The sequence below is a fragment of the Hibiscus syriacus genome, unplaced genomic scaffold, assembly GCF_006381635.1.
Source record: "Hibiscus syriacus cultivar Baekdansim isolate YM2019G1 unplaced genomic scaffold, ASM638163v2 tig00110683_pilon, whole genome shotgun sequence".
Taxonomy (NCBI): domain Eukaryota; kingdom Viridiplantae; phylum Streptophyta; class Magnoliopsida; order Malvales; family Malvaceae; genus Hibiscus; species Hibiscus syriacus.
The window spans coordinates 1,953,498-1,968,273 of record NW_024062823.1 but is presented as its reverse complement, the minus strand read 5'-3'; the positions used below and the strand labels follow the sequence as shown (position 1 = coordinate 1,968,273).

Below are 14,776 nucleotides of genomic sequence, written 5' to 3'. Positions count from 1 at the left end.
GCAGTGTGCTTATGTTTGAAATTAGATTAGGGTAGTGAAAAAATAGGGTTTTATATTAATTTATTAAGGTTAATTCATTTAAGGTCACTGAAAGTTTACCACTTTTTTATACTTTAAACAATATTAAGGACTGATTTCAAATTTATCCATAGGTGTTTGTATTGATTTAGTTATTTTCCAGATTTAGATTTTAGTTATAATTTTTGGGGTTATTTTATCAGGGTCATCTTATTTTTATTTGTAATTCATTTAGGTCATCAAATTAATGTTCGCATGTTTATATTTTTGTCTCTATAGTTTATATACGTTTAATTTTGGTCCCTGGGTAAAAACATATATATTTACTATTTAGCCTTTTTTTCATGAATGTTTAGTTTTGGTCCCCTATTTTAGTTAAACTTCTGTCTATTTTTACATTTGGTATGTAATTTTGTTGATTTCAATTTTAGTCTATATCATGTGTTGCTTATATTTCGTGTTGTTTATATTTTGTGCATATTGTTTTCATGATTTTTGTTTTAGTCTATTCCCTGTTTTATGATTATTAAGACTCTAGTGCCCTTAATATGTAATAAACTTATTATTCATAAAATACAAATATACATATATGTTGCGCATGTCATTTGCTTCTTACTTACTAAGTATTGTTTATATTCATTGAGTTAGTATATATATCTTTTTCCTATATGTGTGATGTACAAATGATTGTTTCCTATATCTTATATACATATGCGTGTTATATAACTTGTAGATATATATGTGTATATTAATACTATTGATCACATTATATTAGTTTTGTATAATATGTATGACAACCTCATGTGTATAACTCAAACCTATAATTACATAATTGGATTAAGGGTAATACCCTTTTTATTTAAAATTGCTTTAAATAGATTGTATTAACCTATTAGAGGTCCTCTTTTGACAATTTAAGATTAAAAGTGCCTCCCATAGTGACACCTAAAATTGATTCATTATTTTAAAATTTGGGAATGGAAGAAAAAGAAATGTTCGACTATTTAAATTTGTCGAGAAAAGGTTGTTATATCTCATTTAAGACATGGTCTCGAAATTTTTAATAATCAAATAGTCTTTATCTTTCTAAAGGTTGGATAATTTAATATATTTTGGTTCTTTTGAATATCGTAAAACTTACATCATTATTGTTTTAAGGGATCATAATTTAATTTTATATTTAATTCATGATTTCCACTATTACGACAACGTGTGAGCTAAACAATACAAATTTTGGTGTTATGGGGGTGCTAATCCTTCCCCAAGCGTAACCGACTCCCGAACCCATTTTAATTGAATCTTTGGAAAACACATACCAATTTTTGTCTTAAAAATGATTTTTCTTAAAATTGTTTTTTAGACATTTTTAGGTATTCGACCTACCTAGTCCAAAGGTTTATGACGACTCTATCCAAATTATTCCAAATCAATTCAAAATCACCCAATTTTCCAAAAATTAAAAATCATAATTGTTTTTAAAAAATAAACGATTGTTCCACCCGAAAAACGGTTACGACAGCTTGGCGACTCTACTGGGGAATTTTTTTAGAGAGTCAGGCTGTTAATCTTTTACATATTGTTGTTTGGTGGAAATTATGAGTTCAAGTTTTTAGTTAATTTATGATTCATTTATTAAAATTTTTAATTGATTCATTTTTTTTGTTATACTAACATTTTTATCTTTGTTTACAGATCTATCCAAGTTTTTATCGAGTGGTTTCGTTTTCCTTTTGAGTCAAAGGGCTGAATATTCCTCCTCACACACATAACGGGCATTTGCATACCATAAGTTCACTTACGAGCTTTGTCCTTTTTAAGTTGAGATGAAAGCTTAACCTACGTGAGATAATTTATTTCTGTACGGTTTTAGCAAGTAATCTTTGGGGTTCATTTACCTTATATCTACGTGAGATAAATTGTTTCTCCACAAGGACATAAGGGGATGTATCCTCTCGAATTGAACTCGATCCACACGAGCCTATAATGGGCCAGGATTGAGGGTTTGGTAGCCCAAGGGGGCACCGATATCAAGGATAATTTGATTATTTTTTTCCTGATAGAGCCGAAACCATGCATATAGTGAACAGTAGAACGGTCACCCTAGGTATAGACATATCGAACCTCTGTCTGTCAATAGGTACCCAAAATAAGTGTACACAAAGGAGGACTGTTTCTGAACCTTGACCTTTTTGTTTTATGTTCGTAGAATATATTTGTTCTTTTTAAATAACAACATGTGAACTAGATACCATCATTTCATTGAAAATAATTATTTTGGGTAGAAAGCATGTTTGGGTAGGATCACTATCTAATAAAAGCATGATGAGATAGATATCATGATTGGGTAGGTGTTATATTTATCTTTAAATAGCATCTTTTAATTTTATTTATTATTTCGCTCATACTAATTTATTTCGTTTCTTTTGTATATGCCATTTTTTGTCCTTCTTTGCATTGCATCATTTTGCATCTGTATTTGCATTTTTTCATTATGCATGATCATCATGAATAAAACTTGATTAAACCTAGTAATAATCAGATTAGAAGAGCGATCATTGAAATGGAAAAGAATTTTCATAACAAGGAAGAATCTAATCCAACGGTTCGAGCTTAATCTAAAGAAACACAAAGGGAAAAAAGATAATTTTTCTGGGGATTTCATATCACAAATGCTCACAAATGTCAATCTCAAGAAAAAATGATCTACAAGAACTGATAAAGATTTGGTATATTTAGAGAATAGTTACCAACGAGAAATTTCACAAGAAATATGGTGACATGGTTTTTCTCCTCTGCATAAAGATAGATGAGTCGTTGCTTAAAGCTCTGGTCTGATGCCGGAATTCCACAACAAATGCTTCACTTTGACACCAATAATAGAATAGTATGCTCTATTTAACTTTGAAAGCCTTCAGGGGGATAGAATTCATTACAGTCTTCCAAAAGTCCAATCCTTTAAAAGCAAGCTTGTGAAGATTACAAGATTACTGATAGTAGAACACATCCAACAAATGGTAGAAAGTAAATGTTTTTCATGTCATTGTCTCAAGAAGGTGATACTCGAGCATATAGATGAATATAAAAGATTGGACATATTTGCTCTTGTCATGAATGATCTAATGATATTTCCAAAGACTTTGTTCCATGTTGAGGCTGCTGTTGCAGATTTCTTGGATAGATTGGAGAAAGGTATAAGTCCTAAACTGGCTATATTGGTAGAGACTTTTTGATCCCTAAATGATTTCCATAGATTGGAGGAAAGGCGATTCAAATGTTGCACTCAAATACTCACCGTCTGGATTCAGAATCAATTCTGGAAAGAGGGGAAAGTTATTGGGATCATGACTGAGATCACAATGTTAAATAAAAAGGCTAAACCGTATTTGTAGAATTGATCTTTCTTGTAAAGATGAAAGTTCTTTTGGAAGAATGAAACTCTTTCTAAGAATGATTACTTTTGGAAATTGATACGTTTTTCATTTGCATTTGTATTTGCATCTTTTCATTTTACATTTGTATTTACATTTTCATTTTTTGCATTTGTATTTTTTTTCAAACTATTTTACATGCATTACATCATGAAAATATGAGAATAATTCGTGGAGGGTTCCATGACAGAAATTTTGAAATCAAATTGGAGTTAACTTGGTCTTCCTAGAGAAAGATAAGAACCATGAATGAGATTTTAGCAAAGGTTTGTAGAATCGAGAAACTCCAAGAGCAAATTATCAAGACTCAACAAGAGATGATCGATCAAGAAAAAAAGTTCCAGAATGATTCAAAGGAACAAATGGATCTAGAAGAGAAGTTCCAAAATGAATCAAAAGAACAAATGATCAAATTAATGGACATGGTGAATGTTGTGATCCATGGAGAAAAGCCCTTAGAAAATCCAGTTACGAATGATTTGAAGGAAAATATGAACGTTGGTATTGTAACCAAAACAAGAATGATAAATAACCAGGAACTTGTAGAAGAACGTGGGAATCAAATATAACTCCAAAAATCGGTTGAGCTGGTGTCAAAGAAAAGAAGCATGGAAGAGGACCAAGTATCAGTGACGAAGGATGAAAAGAGAAAGAAGTAAAAGAAGAGGAAACATCTCATTCCAAACTCATATTTAGACTTGTTACCCTTTCTCTTTGAAAGTGGTCTTGTAACACCCATTTCCTAGTACTTATCTACGTGCAAATTGTCAAGATGTCAAAGATTTATGCAATTATCATTCTAGAGATTTCAATCACTCTACATAAAATTGCATAATTCTGAGATCAAAAGTCCAAGATCTTATAACAGAAGGGTTTCTATGTTTTGAAGATGGGAAACCTAGGCTCCTCAAAAACTCAAAACTGGTTTAGAAATATAAATTTTCGAATTATTGTCTTTCTCATGATATTGGTCAATGATCAAACATTCAAAGAAAACATTTTGGTCATCAGTCACAAGGTCTTCAAGAAAGCAAAGTAAACGATTGTAAGGAGACAGTGATGTCAAAGGAAATTCTACCTAAGTTTCCTTCAATTTCGTGCAGCAAGTTATATCCTGAGTTACTCAAAGACCAACTTATTGACCCATGTCAGGCTAAGCCTTTATTTCCTCCTTACCTGAGATGGTATAATGAGAAAGTCTTTTGTGAATATCATGTTGGAATTCGAGGACACTCCATCGAGAATTACGGTAACTTCAAACGACGAGTTCAAGACCCTTTGGTTCATAAGTTCATAGAAGTGGATGTTAACAGTCAATCCCTGTTGATCAGAAAATTGGGATTCAAACCCCAAAATGAAGTTGATAGTGTCAAAACAAGTGAAGTTCATACATCAGAGGACATTGAAAAGAAAAAAGGCAAAACTAAGGAATGTGAAGTATGTATAGCAGATTTAACTCTCGATACTTCTCTGATGCTAAAGAATGAGAAAGAGATGAGAAATAAAGAAATAAAAGGAAAGGTAATTAGAGATTGGCCCATAGGTCTAAGAACGAATGGAGAAGATGTAACCCAGAAGACACCTCAGACACCTATATCAGAAAATTGCATAATTCTGAGATCAAAAGTCCAAGATCTTATAACAGAAGGGTTTCTATGTTTTGAAGATGGGAAACCTAGGCTCCTCAAAAACTCAAAACTGGTCGAGAAATATAAATTTTCGAATTATTGTCTTTCTCATGATATTGGTCAATGATCAAACATTCAAAGAAAACATTTTGGTCATCAGTCACAAGGTCTTCAAGAAAGCAAAGTAAACGATTGTAAGGAGACAGTGATGTCAAAGGAAATTCTACCTAAGTTTCCTTCAATTTCGTGCAGCAAGTTATATCCTGAGTTACTCAAAGACCAACTTATTACCCCATGTCAGGCTAAGTCTTTATTTCCTCCTTACCCGAGATGGTATAATGAGAAAGTCTTTTGTGAATATCATGTTGGAATTCGAGGACACTCCATCGAGAATTAAGGTAACTTCAAACGACGAGTTCAAGACCTTTTGGTTCATAAGTTCATAGAAGTGGAAGTTAATAGTCAATCCCTATTGATCAGAAAATTGGGATTCAAACCCCAAAATGAAGTTAATAGTATCAAAACAAGTGAAGTTCATACATCAGAGGACATTGAAAAGAAAAAAGGCAAAACTAAGGAATGTGAAGTATGTATGGCAGATTTAACTCTCGATACTTCTCTGATGCTAAAGAATGAGAAAGAGATGAGAAATAAAGAAATAAAAGGAAAAGTAATTCGAGATTGGCTCATAGGTCTAAGAAGGAATGGAGAAGATGTAACCCAGAAGACACCTCAGACACCTATATCAGAAAATTGCATAATTCTGAGATCAAAAGTCCAAGATCTTATAACAGAAGGGTTGTTATGTTTTGAAGATGGGAAACCTAGGCTCCTCAAAAACTCAAAACTGGTCGAGAAAGATAATTTTTTGAATTATTGTCTTTCTCATGATATTGGTCAATGATCAAACATTCAAAGCAAACATTTTGGTCATCAGTCACAAGGTCTTCAAGAAAGCAAAGTAAACGATTATAAGGAGACAGTGATGTCAAAGGAAATTCTACATAAGTTTCCTTCAATTTCGTGCAGCAAGTTATATCCTGAGTTACTCAAAGACCAACTTATTGCCCCATGTCAGGCTAAGCCTTTATTTTCTCCTTACCCGAGATGGTATAATGAGAAAGTCTTTTGTGAATATCATGTTGGAATTCGAGGACACTTTATTGAGAATTACAGTAACTTCAAACGACGAGTTCAAGACCTTTTGGTTCATAAGTTCATAGAAGTGGATGTTAACAGTCAATCCCTGTTTATCCAAAAATTGGGATTCAAACCAAAATGAAGTTGATAGTGTCAAAACAAGTGAGGTTCATACATCAGAGGACATTGAAAAAAAAAAGGAAAAACTAAGGAATGTGAAGTATGTATGGCAGATTTAACTCTCGATACTTCACTTATGCTAAAGAATGAGAAAGAGATGAGAAATAAAGAAATAAAATGAAAGGTAATTCGAGATTGGCCCATAGGTCTAAGAAGGAATGGGAAAGATGTAACCCAGAAGACACCTCAGACACCTATATCAGATTTTTTAAAAACAAGTGAGATAGGGGTAATTTAAGGAGTCTGGTGAATACTACCCCAATCATATATGCAATGAGCATTCAGAACCAAGACAAAATTGCCATCACCAAGGAAATTTGTTCTGGATCTAAAATTGAGCCCAGTTTCAAGTAGGGGAATAAAAAGATGATGATGGAGACTGCTCAGGAGAAAGCAGAGATTTGTGCATTTAAATAAGTTGAAACAAAAGATGATCAAGAAAGGGGGGCAAATGAGGACAAGGACCATGGTTCAATTACACACCCAATATTCTAGGAGTAATGGGGCATGCTAAATAAATAAGTGGAAATTGTTATCTACCACTATAGTACTTTCTATTTTCAACATCTTATTTGAACTTGTTTTTTGTTCCTTTCTTTGCCTTTCGTGTAATAAATAAATTTTTGTTGCTTTTAAGGTTATGAGCATTGAATCAATTTTTCAATCTTGCAGTTCTTTGAATATCAGCAGGATTAAAAACTCTTTATGATTAGAGTTACACATCGTTGACAAATTATCAAGATTGAAAACTGGTAAAACAAGGACCTTGTCCTGACTTCAGATGAAATATGCCCAAACATTATACCCTTCTACAAATATGAGATAGCCTTCTCTAGTGCAAGGAATTAGATAAAAGGCTTGGTATTTACATATATGAGCGTACAACATGGGGCATCTTTTGTGTGACTTTGTGAAATTGTCTAGATTACTTTCTATTGATGACGTTCGATGATGAAATCTTCACAATTAGGTAAAGTCAGTTGCTTGGGAATTGAACTCTAACGATGAGATTTTCTGATTTCCACCAAACCACCTAGTCTATAACAGGTTTTTCTTAAGAGTTATATATCCATGTTATATTATTATATATACAATAAAGCTTGAGTTGTCCCTCTAGAGCAATTGGTTAATAGCCTCGGCTTTATGGATAATATTCAGCTAGCTTATTATATTATATGTATACAATAAAGTTGAGCTATTTCGCTAAGATAATTGGTTATAGAGGAAACTCGAAAGCCCTGACTTTATGAATAGATTATATTCAAACCATGACCTTGATTGGGTACTTGGCAATTCGGTGTATGCTCTACTGCGATTGTCAAGTTGAAGACTTTGTGATGAGATGAACTCTTCAGCTAGCTCGATAAAGGCAAATTACAATAAAGCTGATCTCAGCTAGCCAGACCATGGAAAATTTTATAAATAAAGAGTTTCGGTAAAGATGGACTAAGGGAGTTAAGGAACACCTGTTATAGTCAACTACACACGAGCACACAGAAATTTCATTTTTAGATCGATATTTTTGCATTGCTTTGGTTAAAGGGAAGATTTCAGAGAAGTGAAATAGAGGTATTCTAGAAGGTCTAGTAATTGGCTATGCTAGTTGCGTCATTTTGTCTGCATCCGGTTAAAATACCAAGTCAAGAAAGTGAGGTTTGTGGCAGTGTTCACAAAGAGTGAGAGAGGAGTGGCATCTTCAATAGATGTAACCATAAAAAATAGGAAAGCCAACCTGAAACTCACCCATAAATCTTGATACTTATCAAAGAACTATAACTTTAAAACATTAAAGAGTTGTTAATTCTTTTGATATTCTTTAAACTCATGATTTGATTCTATTGTGAACCTGTAAGAAACAATACTTTACAAATTTCTTTTATTCTTTGATAAAGAAAGGAGGAAAACAATTTCAAACAAGACAGTCTCAAATGAGAAAGTTTCTTGAATTAAGTGAGGAATGTTATGCTTCTACTTGAGAAAAATAATGAGCGATAAAGCACTTCACATTCTTGAAAGCAAGTGGTCTGGAAGATCAGGAGGGCTAGAGGAGAGAACTTGTAACACTCTCTTGTGACATTATCAGTAACCTGATAAGAAGAGGATGATTGTCTCGTTCGAAAAAAAAGATCATATCCAGTACATAGCAAAAAAGGAAAAAAATGCAACCAGTCAAGCAGAAGATGACCCCCTTACTCAGAAGAAGCACATCTCTCAGTCATTTCTGTTAGAAAGATTGATCATTTCTTATGTTTGTGATAACATGAAGATAATCCCTCGAAGTTACTTGAGAACTCTGTTTAGTAACACCAAAATGAGAGTATTCAAGATAAACACATTTGAGCACGAATAAAGTCAAAATGATCCACAAATAGGGCATTATCAAAGTTGACTTGAAGGTTTGAGGTCCATATTATCCATGTGGGGCATCATGAAGGTTCACATCAGCATGAAAAAGACAAAAATGATCCATGTGGGGCATTTTGAAGGCCCATTTTAGACAGAAATGATCCATGTGGGGCATATTGAAGGCTCACACTAGCATGAAAAGGTTGGGATATTTTTAAGGTCCATTTCAACCAGAAATAGAATGTTGGGGCATTTTGAAGGCCCATCTCAGAAAAAAAAAATGGGGGCATTTTGAAAGTTCATTTTGAAGGCTAATATCAGCAAGAAACAATTTTGAATACATTTTGAACGTTCATATCAGCAAATGTTGGGGCATGTTGAAGGCTCATATCATAATGTGTCAAGATCATTGATTTGAGCAAATATTTCCAATGAGATAAAAAGATATGAAGAATGAAAATGATAAATCAGTGACAGTGGAGCTAACTATACATAATTGCTTTGTTCATCAGGAAGTTGTATTATTTTGGTGATTTAATGCTGGTAAGCCAAAGCATCCCACTTATATTCCCATTGAGTTTCGTCCTTAAGTGTTCTTGTGATGTCTTACAAAAAGGATGAATGTGTTGTCAAATATTTTACGAACTAGTGATTATGGTGTTAAGCCAAAGTTGCGATTATATGGTGTTTCTATTTGTGGACTCAAGATAAAGTTTTTCTTCTTCAACCACAAGGTTAGAAGTGAGATATGATGAAGATTTCTTTCCATGGAAGGGAAGCTGGAATTTTAACAACAAGAAACTAGTGGAGCCAACTAAAATTGAACAACAAGTTGTTGTTAAGCATCTCGACATGATATGATCCAAGTTACCTTGTTCGATAACTGATTAGATGTGGAGACATGAAAGGAATTAGGATAAATCTTCCTTGTGATGTGTTTCAAGAGTCAAATTAGAACAGACATTGCTCTCCTAATTAATCTCAATTGAGTTTGACATATCTACATCTACATTTTTCAAAGATGATATATTCTCTTTTCAAAGATAAAAGCTTTATTGGATTTCTACACAAGTCCAAGCAAAAAAAGCTGGTGTTATCCAGGATAAAATGGGGCATCAAGATTATAATTCTTACTATGAAAAGAGTTCCATAAATGAAACATTTCTTTTGAGACTTTAAAACAAAGAAAACACAAAGATGTAAGTGGATTAGATGGTTCACCAAAAATGCCAACTTGAAATGACATTTTGACTAAGTGAAGGAAGACCGAGTTCACCACTTTGAAGTCAAATGAAGATTGCATCAATATTTTTGCATTCATAAGAACATCATTTGCATATAAGAAAGTCATGCATTACATGTTGCATTCATATTTCATTTTTTTTACATTTTCCAAGAAAGAAGAGAAGAAAAAGACAAATTTCAAGCCTTGAATAAAGGGAATTATATTCCAAGTGGCAGAACCTCAAGAATTAAGGAACCCAATACATAGGACAATCATCATTTTTGAAGTGGGGCATGTTACCCAGCTAATGTGTTTTTTAGAAACTAAGCCTTCAGGGGTTTGTAAGTCCTTCGGGTCATCTATAAGACCTTCAGTGCATGATGTTTTCAAATGAGATTTTAGAAATTAAGCCTTAAGGGGTTTCTCGATTTTTAAATCCTTCGGGTCATCAGTAAGTCTTTCGATCATGATGTGTAAATCCTTCGGGTCATCAGTAAGTCTTTTAAGCATGATGCTTAAATCCTTCGGGTCATCTGTAAGTCTTTCGAGAAAGATGATAATACCTTCAGTGATAAATGTTTTCAAAATTTTCGTTGCTCGATTCATGACATTTTGAATCAGTGACGCCTTGCTTGAGGGATTGACATTTCTAATTGAGAGTTCATAATGAAAAACTCATCCGACAGAGGGAGAAGAAGTTCATAATGAGAAGAGATTGTTCGACCTATCACTCGATTCACGGCATTTTGAATCAGTGATGCCTCGCTTGAGGGATTGACATTTCCAATTGAGAGTTCATAATGAGAAGAACTCATCCGATAGAGGGAGAAGAAGTTCATAATGAGAAGAGCTTGTTCGACCTATCACTCGATTCACGGCATTTTGAATCAGTGACGCCTCGCTTGAGGGATTGACATTTCCAAAAAGTTCATAATGAGAATAACTCGTCCTAAAGGAAAAAGTTCATAATGAGAAGAACTTGTTCCTTTCAAATTCACCACAGAAGGAGATGGATCAATATTTCCAGTGGAGAGTTCATAATGAGAAGAACTCATCCAAAGAGGAAGAATAAGTTCATAATGAGAAGAACTTGTTCAACCTTCCTTTCAAGTTCACCCTAGAATGAGGTGACTCAACATTTTTAATGGAGAGTTCATAATGAGAACAACTAGTCCAATGAGGGAGGATAAGTTCATAATGAGAAGAACTTGTTAAACTTTGATTCGATTCCATCACAGAAGGAGGTGGATCAAAATTTACAGTGGAGAGTTCATAATGAGAAGAACTCATCTAAAGAGGAAGAAGAAGTTCATAATGAGAAGAACTTGTTCAGCCTTGCATCAGTATTTCCAATGAAGAGTTCATAATGAGAAGAACTCATCCAATAAGAGAGAAGAAGTTCATAATGAGAAGAACTTGTTCAATCCAATGCTTTACAACGAAGGATATTCAAATCACACGCTAAAAAAAGAAAATCAGACAAAAACTGGTTGTCTTTTTCGTCTTTTCCCTATTCTTGTTAACACAAGAATGTGCAAAGAAGGGCAGCTGTAGACACCCGTTTTTGTTTGGGTTTATATTATTATTATTATTATTACTATTACTATTATTAATATTATTATTATTACATTTGCAGGCCCAGTTACAACAGTTAACCTGAAGCCCAACTTTGGCCCAGATTACAAGCATCAGCAGCCCAGCAGATAACAACACCCAAGACCCAAATTCAGATCCAAATAGTAGACCCGGCCCAGTTGAATTAGGGTTATAAAACCCTAAAAGCCATCAGCTAAAGCCACCACCAACTCCAATTAGCCTCTGTGTTAACGACAAGATCTTATCCTCACCAACAGCTCGGGCCATTTCAATCGAATTAATCAAGTCACATGCACCAAAGTCAAGCACAATTAATGATTTCACCTAACCCATCAACATCATACCAAAAACAAAGAAACTGCAAATGCATCCAAGGAGATTCGGTGAAGATTTCAACAATAAAATCGAGGAGGAACCAGAGAAAAGGGGAGAAGAGAGAAAGAGAAGAAGGCAACCAAAAACGAAACAAAGCATTTCAAAAAATAAGGGAGTGAAAACAGATTGTAAGGGTCGGTTCTTCAACAACAAAGGGGAATTCATTGTAATAAAAAGGAAAAACAAGTGTGTAATCACACAATTCAAAATCAGAAAAGGTGATATAACTATTGTTTTGTTTCAAGGTATTTTAAAATTTCTTTTGCTTTCCAATTAGTTTTTTTTTGTATGTGCTATTATTATTTTGAAACTAAAAAAAGAGATTTGCGGTTTGCTTACCTGTGTTGACGAACACATATGGAATTTTCATTAATCCCATTTCATCGTCTTTTGAATTCCCTTGTAAAAGAAAATGAGTTTGGGTTAGTGAATATTTTTTATCTTAAAAACAGTAAAGGAAGGGGAAGAGAGTGAACGAAATTACCTTAAGGTCAATGGGTATGTAGCGTTGATTTACGGTGGTGACGAATTCTTAAAGGGCGTTTGGCTGCGAAGTAGGAAATTAGAGTTAGAGGAAGGAGGTTGATGTTAAGGTTAGATTAGGTGTTATTAGGTAGCTCAAATGGTGGCCGGAGTTGAATCCTCACTATTAACGGTGTTTGAAGCTGCTCGGGTTAAAGGATGAGAGGTTCGGTCGTGAGAGATGAGGTACGGTGGCCGGAGATAAGGCTTGGGGCTCCGAACGGCTGAGGTAACCATTGGGTCTTGGCAGTTTGCGATATGGGAGAGCTTCGAAGCTCTCGTGCGAAGAAGATCGAGGGAGGAAGAGAAGAAGGATAATGCGGCAGTGTGCTTATGTTTGAAATTAGATTAGGGTAGTGAAAAAATAGGGTTTTATATTAATTTATTAACGTTAATTCATTTAAGGTCACTGAAAGTTTACCGCTTATTTACACTTTAATCATTATTAAGGATTGATTTCAAATTTATCCATAGGTGTTTGTATTGATTTAGTTATTTTTCAGATTTAGATTTTAGTTATAATTTTTGGGGTTATTTTATATCAGGGTCATCTTATTTTTATTTGTAATTCATTTAGGTCATCAAATTAATGTTCGCATGTTAATAATTTTGTCTCTATAGTTTATATACGTTTAATTTTGGTCCCTGAGTAAAAACATATGTATTTACTATTTAGCTTTTTATTTCACGAATGTTTAATTTTGGTCCCCTATTTTAGTTAAACTTCTGTCTATTTTTACATTCGGTATGTAATTTTGTTGATTTCCATTTTGGTCTATATCATGTGTTGCTTATATTTTGTGTTGTTTATATTTTGTGCATATTGTTTTCATGATTTTTGTTTTAGTCTATTCCCTGTTTTATGATTATTAAGACTCTGGTGCCCTTAATATGTAATAAACTTATTATTCATAAAATACAAATATACATATATGTTGTGCATGTCATTTGCTTCTTACTAAGTACTGTTTATATTCATTGTGTTAGTATATATATCTTTTTCCTATATGCGTGATGTACAAATGATTGTTTCCTATATCTTATATACATGTGCGTGTTGTATAACTTGTAGATATATATGTGTATATTAATATTGTTGATCACATTATATTAGTTTTGTATAATATGTATGACAACCTCATGTGTATAACTTAAACATATAATTACATAATTGGATTAAGGGTAATACCCTTTTTATTTAAAATTATTTTAAATGGATTGTATTAACCTATTAGAGGTCCTCTTTTGACAATTTAAGATTAAAAGTGCATCTCATAGTGACACCTAAAATTGATTCATTATTTTAAAATTTGGGAACGGAAGAAAAAGAAATGTTCGACTATTTAAATTTGTCTAGAAAAGGTTGTTATATCTCATTTAAGACATGGTCTCGATATTTTTAATAATCAAATAGTATTTATCTTTCTAAAGGTTGGATAATTTAATATATTTTGGTGCTTTTGAATATCGTAAAATTTACATCATTATTGTTATAAGGGATCATAATTTAATTTTATATTTAATTCATGATTTTTTTCTATTACGACAACGTGTGAGCTAAACAGTACCAATTTTGGGCGTTGTGGGGGTGCTAATCATTCCCCACGCGTAACCGACTCCCAAACCCGTTTTAATTGAATATTTGAAAATCGCAGACCAATTTCTGTCTTAAAATATGATTTTTCTTAAAATTGTTTTTTTAGACATTTTAGGTATTCGATCTACCTAGTCCAAAGGTTGATGACGACTCTATCCAAATTAATCCAAATCAATTCAAAATCACCCAATTTTCCAAAAATTAAAAATCGTAACTGTTCTTAAAACAATAAACGATTGTTCCACCCGAAAAATGGTTACGACAAGAATGTATCACAGAAAGAGGATAACATGTGACTATTTTGTAAAAACAGGCAAATGTAGGGGGATCTAAACAAAAATAACCCTTAAATTTATTTCTAATTATTTAATGAAAATAAAAAATGCAAAATATCGACACTAGGACAGGCATTTCAAATTAAAGTTATTCAAATTAAAGCTAAAAGAAAGACAGATATGATGACCAAAATGGAAGAAAGGAAAACATAGGTTCAATGCCACAAATACATAAAACATTAGGGACCCTCATGGTAATTAACCCAAAAATTTCAAAGAGTCCAAAACCCTAGTTCTCACGCATGAAAACCCATTCCCTTTGTTTTCTTTCAAGCGTCGTTCCTTCTCCTTTTCTTTCTTTCTCTTTTTTTTCACAAACACTCTAAATTCCCTTTCTTTAATCTTTTTAGATCAAAACACCCCAAAAAATAAACGAGTCCATCCCT

The 14,776-nt window shown here is 33.1% G+C and overlaps 1 long non-coding RNA gene across 1 annotated transcript; it reads right to left on the bottom strand.

The window, feature by feature from the left end:
* Window positions 1-11,606: 11,606 nt before the first annotated feature.
* Window positions 11,607-12,777, bottom strand: LOC120138326. Its single transcript, XR_005517530.1, has 3 exons — window positions 12,421-12,777; window positions 12,276-12,335; window positions 11,607-11,919 (listed from the first exon to the last, which is right to left on the bottom strand). It is a non-coding gene; the product is annotated as an uncharacterized LOC120138326 (long non-coding RNA).
* Between the last annotated feature and the right edge of the window lie 1,999 nt (window positions 12,778-14,776).